At 42.2% G+C, this 17,479-nt stretch overlaps 1 long non-coding RNA gene across 1 annotated transcript; it reads right to left on the bottom strand.

Annotated features, from left to right (window-relative positions):
- Positions 1–12,329: 12,329 nt before the first annotated feature.
- LOC147844420 (uncharacterized) lies at positions 12,330–16,936 on the bottom strand. Its single transcript, XR_015491860.1, has 3 exons — positions 16,884–16,936; positions 16,666–16,803; positions 12,330–12,808 (listed from the first exon to the last, which is right to left on the bottom strand). It is a non-coding gene; the product is annotated as an uncharacterized LOC147844420 (long non-coding RNA).
- Between the last annotated feature and the right edge of the window lie 543 nt (positions 16,937–17,479).

Genomic DNA, 17,479 nt, shown 5'->3' with positions numbered 1-17,479 from the left:
GACAGAGATATGACTTGGCCCAGGTTGACAGCAGTGGGTAACGTTGTGCATTGTCTTTCCCCCACTTGAGAGGACAAGCCATGAGTGAGATAGAGGTCTCTTTGCGGTACAAGTCAATGTCTGCATCAATCTGAACAGTGTGCTGTATTCTGCAGTCCCCATGACTGTTATTAGTCGTATTCCCCAACTTAAAGGCATGTGCACACATAGGGCTCAACCTGTGCAGTGCACATGCCCTTTTTAGTCTTGGATAGAAAGTGCCCTTCCAAAATGATCAAAAGTGCCCCCGCGACGCGACACACCCTCCGTCCCACCCGACGCGACAACACCGCTATTCAGTACGTGTGCGGCGTCAACAACAACACCCCCCCCTCTCTCTCTTTTTAGAGAGAAACCAAAATACTTCCACACATTTGATTTAAAACCCGCTTTAGGTTCGATCATTTCCAGCTCTTTTTCATCCCTGCTACTAGCAGCACACTCCATTTCCTCATTACGGGATCTGTAGTGACAACAGACTGCAAAGGATGATGGCCACGCCTAGGCTGATGGGAATTGTAGTTTCTGTTAACTCCCGTTCGCTTCATTCGCCTGAGCAAATTTTCTCAGAAGACCTATAGTTTTCTCGGTTTTGCGTTTAAATTATTTATGTGCGTTTTATATCTCCCCTGAATTGACTTTGTGTGCCTGTAAGTCCATGAGCTGAGATGAGGAAACTCCTCCCTACAAAAAAATATTCAATCACTATGCTCTAAAGTTAGGGGGTTCTTGACCATCATTCCACACTTTAACATTGCGAGCGGCGGTGAAGTGAGGCTGAGGCAACAGTACAAGGAAGCCCCGGCGAAGTGAGGCAACAGTACGAGAAAGCATCAGCGTCTTTCAAATCTGCGGTGTGAGGACAATTAGATTTTGCCGGTAAGTATAATGCCAATTTTTAAAAAAAAAAACTGTGTGCACATCTGCAGCGCCATCACCCAGCAATATCACTGTCTAAAGGCAGGATAGCAGAGAAGGTAATAAAGTCCTTCAAATAGCAACAATCACTCGCTGAATCTTTCAAGGAAACATACCCAACTGGTTCCGAGAGACATATAAAATAACAAAAGCAATGCGAATGTTTATTGCTAAAGATTTGCAGCCGTTTTCGGTGATAGGAGATGCAGACGTTTGTCATTTTAGAAAAGCACTCGATCCGCGAGACTACAGTCTCGAATTTTTTCAGCAATGAGATAATTAAGATGGTTTATTTATATTTACTTAAGTACAAATATGTTTATTTGGAATGGCCGATTTATCTTCATTAACTTCACATGTATGTTTATTTTCAAAATGTAGGATTTTGTGTTCCCCAGTTTGTACATGGGCTACCAGTAGCAGTCAGATTTCTGTGTGTACATATATATATATATATATATATATATATATATATATATATATATATATATATATATATATATATATATATATATATAAGTGTTCTATGGTAATTACTATTAGTTCATCATCGTTACTAATGATACTACATTATGTAGTGTAATTCATTAATAAAGATTATTATTTCAAATTATTTCCCTTTAATATAAATTACTATAGTATTCTAAATGTGTAACATTTTGGATTGTTTATTTTGCTGATATATAATATAAATTGTTTCTGTTTATTACAACATATGATTTGAGTAAATAATTTAACTGAACAATTATGCCTCATATGTTTCATTGACAGTTTTATTGATCCCTAAGATATGATTGACTTGGATTTCAGTTGCTTCGATTTACAAATTAAAAGCTTTTAGCTTAGCTTGCTACATTTCCTAGAGTGTAGTTTTTAGGGCCTACTTACACTGTGCTATCCGAACCGTGCCAGGCCTATTTCTCAGGTCATTTGGGAAGTGTGAGTGCTGTAAATCGGGCTCAGGCACAGTGAGCGTGGTTCACTTGGGCTTTGGCGTGGTAAACTTGTGTGTGCAAAATGCGCCTAAGCCCAAAACTGAAAGTGAGACGTGACTTTTAAGGGACTGTTTCACATGGATTTATTAATCATTCTTACTGTTCAATGAATGCAAACTGTCATAGATTATTAAGGACTCAAACCCCTCACTGCACAACACCTGCGCATCTTCAGCAAACCTCCTAATTCCTACAACTTTTATGATTGTTTATGAACATCAAAAGTGTGTTCGGCAAAATATTTGATTGCGTGTCACTGCATATCAAACGACTTAAACAATATAACTGAAGAAATCCCCACTGTGCTGAGCAAAAGCGCTTACTGAACAGCTCATCATTGATGATGTAAGCGTGCCCAGGCCCGAATGTAATGTGAGTGCAGGCTGTCGGGGGCCCAATTAAAGGCAACTGTACATAGTGTGAGTAGCCCCTTAGTGTATTTAAGTTACATCTTAAGTAGAGTAGCTAATAGCTCAGCTCACTACATTTTTCAAGTAGCTTGCCCAACACTAATAATTTTCCTCCCTTATGCTTATGTTTATCTAAATATACATTAAACTTACTATGTATATAGGACTCTTATTTTGAAAATTAGAGACCCAGTAAAGTTCCTTTGAATAAACCCAATGCCAGCTGCACCAGTTTGTGTTGCTAAACAACAACTACTCAAGTCACCGCTTTACAGTTTGTCAAAAAAAATGCAGGATATACAGATTATAAATGCTATTTAATTTAGCTCCGCACCAATGAGGAATAAGGTGTGTTTAATTGTTTAATAATTTTGTTGATTTATCATATTTATTGTGAAATTAGCCACGTATGTTTGTAATGAATCAAACACACACATGTAGACTGTCAGATTTCTCAGGTCTGCCTGAAATAATTTCAAAATTTGTCAATATGTCCAATCAAGAAGACCAATCGAAGGTTAATGACCAAACATAAGCTTTCTCGGCATAAAGTGTTCTTGTTTGAACACAGTGACTAATTTTGAGATTTCTTACTTATTGTTCCACCATCACTACCTCCTTTCGCTTGTTCCCAAACTCATATGAAAGAAACTTACGCTAACACATAGAAAACTTGCAAACATGAAAACATGGTCTTTAGCCTCCTTGGAGGAGCGACCGATTTTCATGCAAAAGGTGGCCGGTTCGATCCCATCTCGGAGCGGGTTGGGTGGCGTAGGACAGACGGGGTTATATTGGTGCCATGACCCGGATGGGATTGGGGTTTAGGGGGGTGAGTGTAACGGAGGCCAGCTAGTGAAGTTCTGTGCAGGTAAACCTCACTCCTCTGACCATTAAAGGTGCTCTAGTGACAGACACTAGAAGTTATGGTCTTTAGCCTACTTGGTAAAGCAATCGACACCCATGCGGAAGATTACACTTGCCGGCCTAGAACTGAAACATTTTTTTTTTCTTGTTGTGAGGCAACAGTGCTACACACTGAGCCACCATGCCACCACAATAAGGACACCATATGTGATTGATATTATTATTCTATATCATTTTTTATGAAAACCATGTGATATTAGTAGCAGCTGGACTAAGGGATTTCCATCATTTTCTTTACACAATATGACTGCATCACTGACAGCCACAGAAATATCTCGTCCATGCAGTGTGTCAGCTTTAACAAGCAGATGTGACAGGTGGCATATGTCATACACAGCATCTGGCATCTCTGTGTCTTTACAGTTATGACATCTTATATGACAAGCAAAAGGTAGTGGCAAATATGAATTCAGGCAGATCTCAGTGCCTTCTACTGCAGAGACAGCTTTACTGGGTATTGAGGCAAAAATCCCTATAATTCAAGCAGTCAAACAGTGAACCATTAAATGCCTCTGTTTTCTGGCAAGAACATTTCAATCTTTGAGCAACTGGTGGCTGCAATTGCCTGCTGTGGGGATTCATTCACCAAAAGAAAAGGCCAATAGCCCAAGGGATTATATCATCCAGATTCTACCAGAAAGCAGCACATGATTCAATTTGACAGCTAGTGGTATATGGCAGTCCTCACCATTGGCAGTGGTCCTTAAGGGTATCTGAAACCACATGCAAGCAGGGACTGAGATGGAATATCTGTCTGTTCGTCTATCTATCTATCTATCTATCTATCTATCTATCTATCTATCTATCTATCTATCTATCTATCTATCTATCTATCTATTCCTCTATCCATCCATCAATCCATCTTTCTGTCTGTCTGTCTTGGAACTGAGGACAGGCTATGGTAGAGCAAAATTATAAATGCCCTTCCTGCCAATGACAGGACAGCTTACTTGACCATGACTTGGACGGTCTCTGTGGCTGTTACAGTTTTTCTCAGTAGCTTTGTTACATTTCTCAGACAATAATTGAAATTTGGAAAACAGTAAATGCGTTTCTCAAAACCTGCTAAAGCCAGTCTCTTGCTCAAAATCCTTTCTTCTTAAATTTCTGTATCGATGAACATATCAGTGGCATCAGAATGATGAATCCTTGTGTCATTGTGTACAGATAAGACAGCCAAATGACTTAGTCATGTTGTTAGTATAACAGTGTACTCTGGAGGGATGTTCTAATGTAAACTATGGCAATTTTTTTGTTTCGCTGTTTGTTTTGCAATATGTCAAAATATTATGACAACTTGTTCAACCATTTTGCATGTAAAGACTTAAGGCTGGTTTATACTTGATCGGCATGACCCACAGCGCATACATTTATTTTTCTGTGTGCTGTTTGTGTTGCTCTGCAATAACACTTCCAAAATGCTAATTGGCAGTGAGGTTTTATGCTCCTCTGTGTTTCTTTTCCGAACGCTACCTTAATGTACAAGCAGCTAAAACTCGCTCATTCAAAGACAAGAACCAGTGGACGTGCAACAACAATAATCATAAGGTAAACACAAAACAGCAGTCTCCATCTGGAGCTCCTTCACGGGACTCGACACTTGTAAACAGTCGCTCCATTGGGTTCGTGTGGCTCTCGGTCCAACCACACTGGTCACAGCTACCAAGCAGACCAATCACAGAGCTTGCGCTACATGTCGTTGGGACATATAGTTACTTTTTTCGAGAGGTGCACGTCAGCGTCGTTTAGATCCATGGCGAAGGGTATGCGACTGCACAAGGGCTGCATGGGGACATACATGTTTGCTTGACGCAGAAGTATAAATCAGCCTTTATGTTATAAAAAAATTATCAAATGTTGTGAGAGTGAGACTATTCAACAGACACCAAAATAATACATTTTGATCAACATGGCATAAATAATTAATAATGTAGGAAACATTAGACAAATGTACAGCACTCTCTCATGGCAATTCGTAACTTAGATTTAGTGGCTAATTTGTATGAATTTGTCTGATCTCATTTGTACAATTTAGTACTATTTGCTTATTCCCCAATGACGGTTGGGTTTAGGTGGGGTGTTGGGTGTCACACCTCCTTTTTAAAATCATACAAAATAGAACGAATTAGTCAATAAACTGACAAAATGCTAAATACTTACATTTCCTCGTGAGATCAGGCTGGAAATGTACCAAAGCGACTGAGAAAAACTAATTGGAGAAAATAATCTCACATATAATGTAATGTAATGTAATAATCAAACAGTTTTTCTCAGTCACTTTGGTCCATTTCTCAGATCAGAATTGAAATTCTCAAAATTCAATTTTCAGATCATCGTGTCATTTGTGCACATCAAAAACAGTTTCTCATTTTTTTGAAGTTTTTGCTTGGATGTACAGATGTTTTTTTCACATCCATGCAAATGGTAATCTGCAGTTCTCTGATATTTCCTACATTATCAATTGCTCATGTCATGTTTATTAAAATGTATTATTTTTGTCCCCCCCCCCCCGTCAATACATTTCCATTAGACTTTTTTTTCTAAATATGTCTAGAACTGGTAAATTTTTTCCCAGATAAATCTTGACCTTGACCTCTAAAAAGGATTGTCCTATGTTCACATTTTTACTTTTGTTTTTTCTTTGTGCTACGCAGTGCTGTCTTTTCCTTTCAGTGTCGCAATGACATGATAAGTCAACAAATTGCAGTACAAACAGCCCAAAAAAATTTTTTTTTTAAATATATATTGTAGCGAGGCAGAGGGAAAACACAAACACAGTTGATGAAGTTACAAACAATGCCCCGGAGGGTGCTTTTATTTACAAGTGGTAATGGGGTGAATGAGTGCTCTTCTTAGAGGTGCGTGCTCAAGTGCTCCGGGGAGAAGGTGAAGACTGGTGAGAGGTATGGTGTTGGATCGGTCACGAGCTGGATTCGGCTGTGGGAGAGACAGAGAGAGACAAGCGTTAGCGCAGGGAGTCATGTGAAATGAAGCTCAGTTCCTTCCTGTGTGGGGCTGGCTTATATCTCTCCCTGGCTGATGAGGTCCAGCTGTGAGCGATCCGAGGTTGATGAGAAATCCAGCTGGTGTGGATTTGTGCCCAGGGCGACGTGGTACTAGACGACTCGCTACATTCCCCCCCCCCTTAGCGTCGTCCTGGTCCTGGGTATCCTGCGAAGGAAGAGCAGTGTATTGAGAGGGGGGGTAGAATGTTTCGACAGACCTGCCCATCCTGACCAGAGCCGTGAGAGTCCGTCTGCGTTTCCGTGGGAGGCCCCGGCTCGATGTTGGACGTTGAAGTTGAAATCCTGGAGCGACAGGAACCATCTGGTGACCTGAGCGTTGTTGTTCTTCGCTGTAGCCATCCATTGTAGCGGGGCGTGGTCGGTCACCAGAGTGAATTTCCTGCCAAGGAGATAGTACCTTAGCTCCAGGTACCTTAGCCTCCTTCTCCACCGTTGCGTAGCGGGTCTCTGCGGGGGTCAGCTTCCGACTCACGTACATGATGGAATGTTCTTCATTGCCGTGGACCTGGGAGAGGACCGCGCCCAGGCCCGAGTCGGAAGCATCCGTCTGAAGAATGAAGGGGCAGCCGAAGTCAGGTGCGTGCAGTACCGGTGAGGACGTGAGGGACTTCTTTAGGGCTCGGAACGCATCGTCGGCTTCCTTGGTCCATCTTATCCTCTCCGGCTGCCCCTTTCTGGTCAGGTCTGTCAGAGGGCTGGCTATGGATGAGAAGTTAGGTATGAAACATCTATAGTAGCCCGCTAACCCCAGAAATGCACGTACCTGGGTCTTTGTGGTGGGTTGTGGAGTTTCTTGTAGTGCTTGGACCTTGTTTTGTTGTGGCTGTATGAGACCTCGTCCAATGTGGAACCCGAGGTATCTGGCTTCGGCTAGACCCAGGTGGCATTTCTTGGGATTAGCTGTGAGCCCAGCCCGTCGAAGATCTAAGAGCACCCTCCGTAACCGGGATAGGTGTTCTTCCCATGACTCTGAGTGGACGATGAGGTCGTCCAGGTAGGCTGCTGCATATGGCTGGTGGGGCCTCAGCAGGATGTCCATCATTCTTTGGAATGTGGCTGGGGCCCCGTGGAGCCCGAAGGGAAGAACCCGGTATTGCCAGTGCCCACCGGGTGTGGAGAAGGCGGTTTTCTCCTTGGCGTCTTCACTGAGTGGTAACTGCCAGTAGCCTTTAGTGAGGTCGATGGTGGAGATAAATCAGGCTCCACCCAGCCTATCCAGCAGCTCGTCCACCCGAGGCATGGGGTATCCGTCGAACTTGGAGATCTCGTTGAGTTTCCTGAAGTCGTTGCAGAAACGGAGGGTGCCATCGGGTTTGGGGACCATCACTATTGGGCTGGACCACGGGCTACGGGATGGTTCGATGATGCCTAACCTTCTCATCTTCTGGATCTCCTCGTCGATAGCCAGCCTGCGAGCCTCTGGAACTCGATAAGGCCTTTGCCGGACGATGGTGCCAGGAGGAGTGATAATGTTGTGCTGGATGATGGTGGTTCGGCCCGGTTTCTCCGAGAACACATCCTTGAACTGACCAACCAAGGCTTGCAGCTCCGCCTTCTGGTTTGGTGAGAGTTGCTCACCTATGTGGACAACGGGAAGAGTTTCTTCAGTGAAGGCGACGAGATGACCTGGAGCTGCAACCCACTTCTTCATAAGATTTATGTGGTAGAGCTGTTCTTCCCGTCTTCGTCCCGGCTGACGGACTCGATAATTTACCGGCCCTACCCTTTCTACCACCGTGTATGGTCCCTTCCAGGATGCGAGGAACTTCGAAGTTGTGGTAGGTATGAGTATCATCACCTTGTCCCCTGGGTGGAACTCTCTGGGTTGGGCGGGCCGGTTATACAATCTCTGCTGGGCGCGCTGGGCTTCGGTCAGGTGTTGTTTGACGATGGGCATGATTTTGTCGATGCGTTCTCTCATGTCCCGTACGTGTTCAATCACCGACCGCTGGGGGGCTGGCTCCTGCTCCCAGGCTTGACGAGCCACATCCAATAGGCCTCGGGGTTGGCGGCCAAACAGCAGTTCGAAGGGGGTAAATCCTGTGGAGGCCTGGGGAACTTCCCTGATACCAAATAACACGTACGGGATCATGAGGTCCCAGTCGCGCCCGTCCTCTGCCACCACCCGTCAGAGCATCTGTTTCAGAGTCTTGTTAAATCGCTCGACAAGGCCGTCAGTCTGTGGATGGTATACTGAGGTTTTTAGTTGTTTTACCTTGAGGAGGTGACAGAGGTCTGCCATCAACCGGGACATGAAGGGGGTGCCCTGGTCGGTCAGTATCTCTGTTGGGATTCCCACTCGACTGCATAGCAGAAACAGCTCCTTCGCGATGGCCGATGACGTGGCTTTCCTCAGGGGAATCGCTTCAGGGTATCTGGTGGCATAATCGAGGATAACAAGGATGTGCTCATGTCCCCGGGCCGACTTCGGCAAAGGCCCTACTAAGTCCATACCAATTCGGGTGAAGGGCACATCGATGATGGGTAGTGGTATTAGAGGGCTGGGGGGTGGTCGTTGGGGAGACGTTCTCTGGCAGATGTCACATGCCTGGCAATACCTCTTTACTTCCCCGTCTAGCCCCGGCCAATGGAAACGATCGCGGATCCTTTTCACCGTGTTGGCCGCTCCCAGATGTCCAGCCATCGGGTGGGTATGTGCCAGTTCTAAGACCGTCTCCCTCTTGGTCCTCGGAACGACCAGTAGTGTTTTCTTTTCCCCCCGCCTCTCTGCGACACAGTACAGCAGACCATTTTCCACAATAAAGTGTGGGAGGGGGTGAGGGCTGGGAAGTCGCTCATTACCGTCGATGATCCTTACTTGTGGCCAGCAGTGTTTGAGCGTTTCATCTTCCCTCTGTGCTCTGCCAAAATCACCTCCTGCGGTTATCTGTTGAAACAGATCAAAATATAAATTAGCGGATATTGATGACTCACCCCCTCTGTCGCTCTCGGTGGTCATCAGCGCTGGTTTGCGGTCCCGATGAGCCCGTGGCTTGTTCTTCTTCTTAGAACGAGCCGATGGAGCGTGGTGGTGAGTTAGGAGTTCGTCGAACCCCGGCCAATCTCTGCCCAGTATGAGGGGCACAGGAAGATCCGGAACAACCCCGACTTCGATTCGCCAGCTGCCTGGTTTCGCCGCGATGGTCACTCTTCGGGCGGGTACGTGGCGGGTATCACCATGCACACAAGTATTTTAAAGTCTTCGGGTAAACCAGAGTGATGGCGCTTCCTGTGTCTAAGGTGGCCGTTTGTGTTTTTCCCTCTAACTGGACTTTATGGGTGGGAGCTTCGGGAGGGATATTGCGGTGTACCGTGCACCCTGCTGTCCAGGCCGGGGTCGAGTGCGTCGTCGGCGGGCATCGGCTCGTCCATCGGGCTGGGGACCGCTGTTCTGCCGCCTGGTCGCACTTACCCTCCGGGGTGGCAGAGCCGCTCTCTCCCCATTGTCTCTGGCGATGTGAGCTTCAGCCAGCTCGATCGCCTCCACCAGGGTGGCCAGTGACTCAGGATTTCGCATGCTGGTGAGTGTTCGCAAACGTCGGGGTAACGCTCGCATCATCCTCTCAATAATCACCTTCTCAGCGACCTGGACCGCCGAAGGATCTCCTCCCAATAACCATAGCCTTCCCAGGCGAGAAAGTTGAGCTGCTTGAGTCCTCACTGGCTGTTTCTCGTCATAAGACCACTGGGAAAACTGTTGGGCTGCGCTGATTGTGGATAGCCCCATTCTGGCTAATATCTCCTTTTTTAACGCTTTGTAGTCTTCATTTTTAGGTGTCTCTAGTGAAAAATATGCTCGTTGCGCTTCTCCTGTGAGAAACGGAGCCAACATTCTCGCCCAGTTTTCTTTTGGCCAGCTTTCTTTCTCGGCAATGACTTCAAACGTATGTAGATAAGCGTCAATATCATCCAGGTCGCTGAGTTTAGTGAGATGATGATGCGCACTCACTTCGGGAGTCGGATGGTGTCTGGCCGCCTGGCGGAGCTGCTGTTCCAGTCGATCCTGTCTGGCTGTAAGTTGCTCAGAGATGGAATTCTGTTTACTGGAGATCTCCGCTAGGTGGAGCAGTACCTCTTCCAAAGACATGGCGACGGGATGTTGACAGCATAGTAAGAGGAAGCGTGGGAGAGAGAGAGAGCGGATGCCTGTCTGTAACAAACAGAAAGAAAAATTCAGCGGTTATTTTCTTCTTAATGGTGAGTGTTTCTTCTGAATTTTTCCCTCTGCAATGCCCGCATTCTCCACCAGTTGTAGCGAGGCAGAGGGAAAACACAAACACAGTTGATGAAGTTACAAACAATGCCCCGGAGGGTGCTTTTATTTACAAGTGGTAATGGGGTGAATGAGTGCTCTTCTTAGAGGTGCGTGCTCAAGTGCTCCGGGGAGAAGGTGAAGACTGGTGAGAGGTATGGTGTTGGATCGGTCACGAGCTGGATTCGGCTGTGGGAGAGACAGAGAGAGACAAGCGTTAGCGCAGGGAGTCATGTGAAATGAAGCTCAGTTCCTTCCTGTGTGGGGCTGGCTTATATCTCTCCCTGGCTGATGAGGTCCAGCTGTGAGCGATCCGAGGTTGATGAGAAATCCAGCTGGTGTGGATTTGTGCCCAGGGCGACGTGGTACTAGACGACTCGCTACAATATATATATATATATATATATATATATATATATATATATATATATATTGCCATCATTTAAACCACTGTCATTTCCATACACAAAGTTGTTTTGAGAAATGCACTTATTGTTTTGCGAATTTCAATTATCTGAGAAATAATGACTGAAAAAAACTAACAGACATAGATGACTTTCATGTACAGATCCGATCATGTAATCAGAAACCGGGCCTGATAACATGGTTTCAGACTAGATTGGAATCGGACATCGGGACTCAAATATATATATATATATATATATATATATATATATATATATATATATATATATATACAGTTAAAACCAGATGTTTACATACACTATATAAGATTGTTATGGCTCTGAAAAAGCTCAGATGATGCTGTTAAGGTATGTGTCAATGTTGCAGTAATGTTTTCAGATCTAATCTGTTGGCATCAAACCTCTCACAGCGTTACACGTGCAACTGCTAATGGTGATTGTCTAGTGCCAAAGTGTAAGACCTCTTTTGGTCAATCTTTTTTTTTTTCTGTTAGAGAAAACCAAATTGTGGAATAATTTACCTGTTAGACTAAAATTAGAAAGTAATATAGATATTTGTATTAGTGTTCTTAAAAAGTGGTTTGTAGTCTATTACTAGTTTGTTTGATCATGCTGCCTTTGATTTGCCTTATAGTAATTTTATGCAAAAATTATAATGTGTATATGTCTATTTTAATATCTATTTTATTTACATTTTGTCAAGCCTTCCATGGACAGGTGTTGAGAATTAGCAAGTCTGCCAAAACACTTAAACAAATGCATTTGGTTGTGAAGAGTTATTGTGATGTCCATGCCAAATAAATGAAAACAGTAGAATAAAATGTGGCAAAATCTGAAAATAAGTTAAAAATCAAACGAGGTTCACCATATCTTGGTATACAAATTTATACAGGTGTACATTTCAATAATGAACCTGGGTTGGATATACCTGAGATTAATCAATGAACCATTAAGCAATGAACCATTGACATGGCAGAAAAATCTCTAGTTACTACAAAAGAAAAGGCATTATACCTAGAAAAGAATTGAAAAACCGATACAAGATTTATATAATTATACTTTTAAAAGATGTCCTAATCTCACCCAATTGAGGTGTCCAAGTTAAATGATGGTTATCCTAGTTATCTTTTTCAAAGGATGGTTGTGGGCAACCATAAGATCGGGGTGAGCTGTCAAATGTAAATGAGATGCAACCTGAGTGTTCTGCCCTACATCTAGTGAAGTGGAAGATGAGGGTGTTTTCCCTTAGGTCCTCCTGTCACTTCAAACAAGACGTACTTCAGCTGATCAGTTATTTTCACCTCCTCTAGTGAGCAGGGGAAAAGGACAAATATGAATTCATGACACTTAGGCAATGAATTAGTTTATTCCACTTAGGCAATAAATAGTCAAACTTGAAAAATAATTGAATTGAACTTAATCTTTATAGTCACACAGAACCTGATAATAGTGACACAGACATTGAGAAATTCACCTTTTTGCTTTCCATACTGCATTTACTCTGTAAGTAAACCCTCGCTTTCCCCAACAATGAAATCACTGGCAGTTTTATCATGAACAAGGTCCATGCTTAATGCTGTAAAATGGGAAAAGTCAGCAGTTCTCCAGGGGAAAGCATTGATCTAAAAGCCTCTGGACTCTGTCGATCTCTTCTCCTGTCTTCGCATTGTGGATTTTCCTCTTCACTGAGCGTGCCAGAGCAATCAAAAAGCATCTTCACTGGCTTGGAAATGTGGCAAAGAGGTCAAGTACAAGTTCCTCTCACAGTCAGCAGAAAAGTTCTCTCGGTAGTGCTTGAATGCTCCTTTTGGCACCACTGTTGAATTTGAGAAAAACAGATAGTATAGACCTCCACAAGACTCACAACTCTGAGTTTTGGATTTGGAAAAAGTTTTAAGTTTGGGATAATTACAACCAAGCTTGTTAATACAAACAGCACAGTGATTTAATTGCTCATTTATTCATCGAAATTACCAGCCTTATGTCCTTTACAGTAATAAACAGTGCGTCAAGTATGACTTCCTCTTTTATTTCCCATCACAGTTATGGTTGACAGAGTAATGCACAGGTAATTTTGACCTGCAAGACTAGCAGCTGGAAAGTCAGTGAATAATTGATGCTGAACATTGCTGGCTGCAGTATTTATCAGTGTGAAGCTGAAAGTGTACTGTGTGTAGAGCTTGTAAGGAGATCCAGGGGAACTGTGACAGCCGTTGTATTCTGATTGTTGGAAATACTGTACTTTCACAAATTCTTATCACATCTGCAGTGAGCTAAAAACTCCTGAATATTTGGTGTTGTATTTGTTTCAAATGACTCATAAAACACTGACTATAAAGTGTGGGTGTAACCTCACGAAATGCAGTGATGTCTAACTTTACTGTAGTTTTCAAATGGCTGTGCAAATAGTATATGTTCCTGTCTTGAGCATCTTCAGGAAGTGTCACCAAAATCTGCCTTTTTTGCATTGGAAAAAATGTAGAGTAAACTGCCATAATGAAAACATGACAAAGCCATTTGACTATCTTGTTTATAAACAACGGTGTCAGGACTTTTCATCTTGATGACACTGAAACTTACATTGACATCAATACTTGCTTTTGAGGAATGCGCTATTTTGAGCAAGTTACAAGATTTTGCAGTTTGTACTAACTGTTTTGAGAAATACATTATCTGTTGTGCAAATGTAAATAGTCTTGTGAGAAATGCACCAAAGGCACTGAGAAATACTGTAGCTGAAGTTAGGAACCTTCAGTTTGATTTAGAAACATTTCATAAAATGTCCCCCGTGACAAACAAGATATTGGATGCGAGTTTGAACTGCAGGAAAAAGGTTGTTTTAATGGAATTTTATACTGCTCGCCGTATGGGGAAAAAAAAGTTTTCAGGGGTTTCATTTCAGGGGTGCGTTTCCGAAAACTATCATTAGCTAACTAAGGTTGTAAATTCTGTTGTTACAAACATAGTTTGTTGATTTGGTGTTTCCCAAATCCGTCATTCCAATGAACATTTGCAAAATGCATTGAAAACTTGAACTCTAGAGCTGTAGTTAGAATCATAGTTTCTGGTTTTGCTCTATTCCCCATTATCCCCCCTGTGCTCTATTCATTTAGACCAGGGGTGGCCAACCCTGTTCCTGGAGAGCCACCTTCCTGCAGATTTCAGTTGCTACCCATATCAAACACACCTGCACCAATTAATTAGGACCAGAACACCAGGTGATAATTACAGGCAGGTGTGTTTGATTTGGGTTGCAACTGAAATCTGCTAAGGGACGCTAAGGCACTCGGCTTGCGGCCTCATGCCAACGCAGACCTCCCACCAGTGCTGAAATACAGCCATATCGCACTGCTACTCATGTGATATTGCTCATATATATAGCATATGTTGGTGGTACATATGACATGGGCCTATTGGTTAGAACATTTCTGAAGTGGTTTCAAATTGTAAAAAGTAGACTTTTCAATTAAATTAAATTAAAAAAAAAGCACAATATCTTACTTAATAATAATGATGATGATTATTAAGTAAGATTTCTTTTTCAGTTCTTAATAGCCACCTGTAAATTAGGCCTATAGCCTCTAACGATTTATATGACTTGTATATGAGATTAGAATACGTGTTAGCTAAGTGGTTTTATACTGAATATTTTCAATAATATTTGTAAAGGAAACATACTGTACATTGGCCTTATATGTGTCATTTACATATATTTCAATTAATATGGAAAACGAGTGGATGTGTTTACCAAAACTAATATTGGTATTTTTTTTATGTGTGTGTGTGAAACAATATTAATTGCAAAAAAAAAAATTTATTTCTTCTCTAAAGAAGTTGTCCGTTTAAAGCATCATTGTGGGCGTTTTACGTTATAAAACGTGGTTCAAAGGATGGATATGCGACAAAGTAGCTGCAGTTTTGAGAAACACTAGTCACTACATAGTTCTTTTCCCAAACGATGCATCGTACTATGATAGTTCAGCCACAAATTATGTCATTGTTTGGGAAACACACCCCAGCTTGATTTGAATTGATATGAAGTCAATATAAATGTCAATTTTTTGTGACATACAGTGCATTCGGCATGCATTCATAACGCTTCACTTTTTCCACATTTTTTTACGTTACAGCCTTGTTCCTAAATTTATTAAATTCATTTATTTCCTTAATTCTACACACAAAACCCATAATGACAATGTGAAAAAGGTTTTTTGAAATTATTGCAAATTTAGTCAAAATAAAAACCCTGAAAAAGCACATGTACAGTAATTACAGCCTTTGCTCAATACTTTGTGAATATGATGTCACAAGCTTGGCACACCTGTCTTTGGGAATTTTTGCCCATTCCTCTTTGCAGTACCTCTTAAGATCTATCAGGTTGGAAGAATCCTGGTGGTTTCAAACATAATCCACTTATGGATGATGGAGGCCACTGTGCTCATTAGAGCTTTTATGCTGCATTCACACCAGACGCGGAACGCACAGATAAATTGCGCTATTCACGCATAAATAGCCGCGTGAACATTTGAGTTTACTCGCTTCATTCGCGTGTCAAACCCCGCTTCATTCGCAAAACTGGAATGACGCCAAAAAATAAAGCAGCGTTTTTATCCAAAGAGAACACAATCATCACTTCATGATTAACTTGCGCCAAATATCAACAGTAAAAACAGAATTTACTGTGGTAGAATAAGCTGCGTCAATGATTTTTTATTTAATTAATGGACTTGCGCCTCAGAAGACAAATGACACACAATGAACACGTGGGGGCGTTTGAAACCAGACGCAGAGATCTTGACATGCTCCAGACGCTGAGTAATTAATAATATACACTAATACTGAAACAGTTAAGGCATTTTAGAATGACTAAAACATCATTTAAGATGTTCTGCAGTGTGCTCAGTCTGCTGGTTTGTCCATTCACACACATTTTCATCATCATCTCTTCATTCTCATTATCATTTAATGCACATACTGTAATTTGTTAAGTGCACTTCGTAGTTTGTGCATCTTATCAAATAAAAGTTTAACCTACTCAGTTATGCACATGTTTTATTATGCGTATTTTCAAAAGTTATGTGAATCATGACGTTTCCATCAATTGTTTTTATGGGCATCTCCAACATGAGCTCTAAAATAGGTGTGTGGAGACGTAAGGCTAAGGTGAGAAATACGCTTCATCTTTAAAAAAGGGGAGGAGACCGACAGAAACTCAGTTTAGAGAATAAAACCTGCTCCGGACCAGGTTAGATTCACGGAGTAAGTTACCACAGTAACTGACTCTGAGTTAAAGTTACCTTTCTTTCAGAAACAGGCTTGACTTACCATGATTTCTCGAGTTTAACAAACCTGCCATTTTGAAAGGGAAAACCCAGAGTTTCTCTCATTTCAGGGTTAAAATACTCTGAGTTTTCACTTAACCTCCTTTCTGAAACAGGCCCCTGGTGTGAACGCAGCATTACAGTTACATCGCTCAGAAAATGGCATCATTTAGAAAGCAGTATTAAATACTTCTGGATTGTAGCATGAACGTTCCTAAACCGCAGCAACAGAAATGTGGGCACATTTACAATCTGAACAAGGAGAATCCTTTAACAAACATAAATCCACACATGGTTATAAATCATTGCATTGGTTAACAATCCTACTTACAACCACATGCAAAACACTCACCAAACAAGAATGGAAGTGCTCTTATACCAAATCCGCTGATTGATATAAAGTCTCCAACCGCGCTGAAACTGACAGTGGGTCAGTCAGACATCCAATCAGTCAAAACACTGATAGAAACATGTACACAAACCAGGCAGGCTGGAATGCAACAACACAGAGTAAGCATTCACCCCCAGCTACTGAACAATTAGCAAACCGCTATGCTTACTGCACCTTACCTGGAGCCATTGCCGGCACACCCTCACAGGAAGTGGAATTCAGAACATGCCTCACGACAGGCTACAACCCTTAGCACTAAACAGGGGAGTATACTTTGCACTGATTAGTCATTGCAGACATCAATCACCATCACCTACCTCATGCACTCTATCACACACAGGTGAACTCCAATTAAGCTGCTGAAACATCTCAAGAATGATCAGTGGAAACAGAATGTACCTGAGCTCAATTTAGAGCTTCACAGCAAAGACTGAATACTGATGTGCATGTGATTTTTCAGGTTTTTTATTTTTAATAAATTTGCAACAATTTAAAAAACTCTTTTTTTCACATTGTCATCATTGGGTATTGTGTGTAGAATGTTGAGGAAATAAATGAATTCAATCAATTTTGGAATAAGGCTGTAACATAGAAAAATGTGAAAAACGTGAACCGCTTTGAATACTATCTGGATGCCCTGAATATCAGTTGCTTCCCAGATCCCATACCTTCTTTGACACTCATTTGGATACCATGAATCTATTGGATTGAGCCATATATCCCTTAACATTCCTTGATTCAAACAATATCAACAAATAACCCTCTGACACTTTTC

Source organism: Danio rerio, chromosome 5, assembly GCF_052040795.2.
Source record: "Danio rerio strain M-AB ecotype USA chromosome 5, GRCz13ab, whole genome shotgun sequence".
Lineage (NCBI taxonomy): Eukaryota > Metazoa > Chordata > Actinopteri > Cypriniformes > Danionidae > Danio > Danio rerio.
Note: the sequence above shows the minus strand (reverse complement) of the source record. Positions and strands in the feature narration are given on the sequence as shown.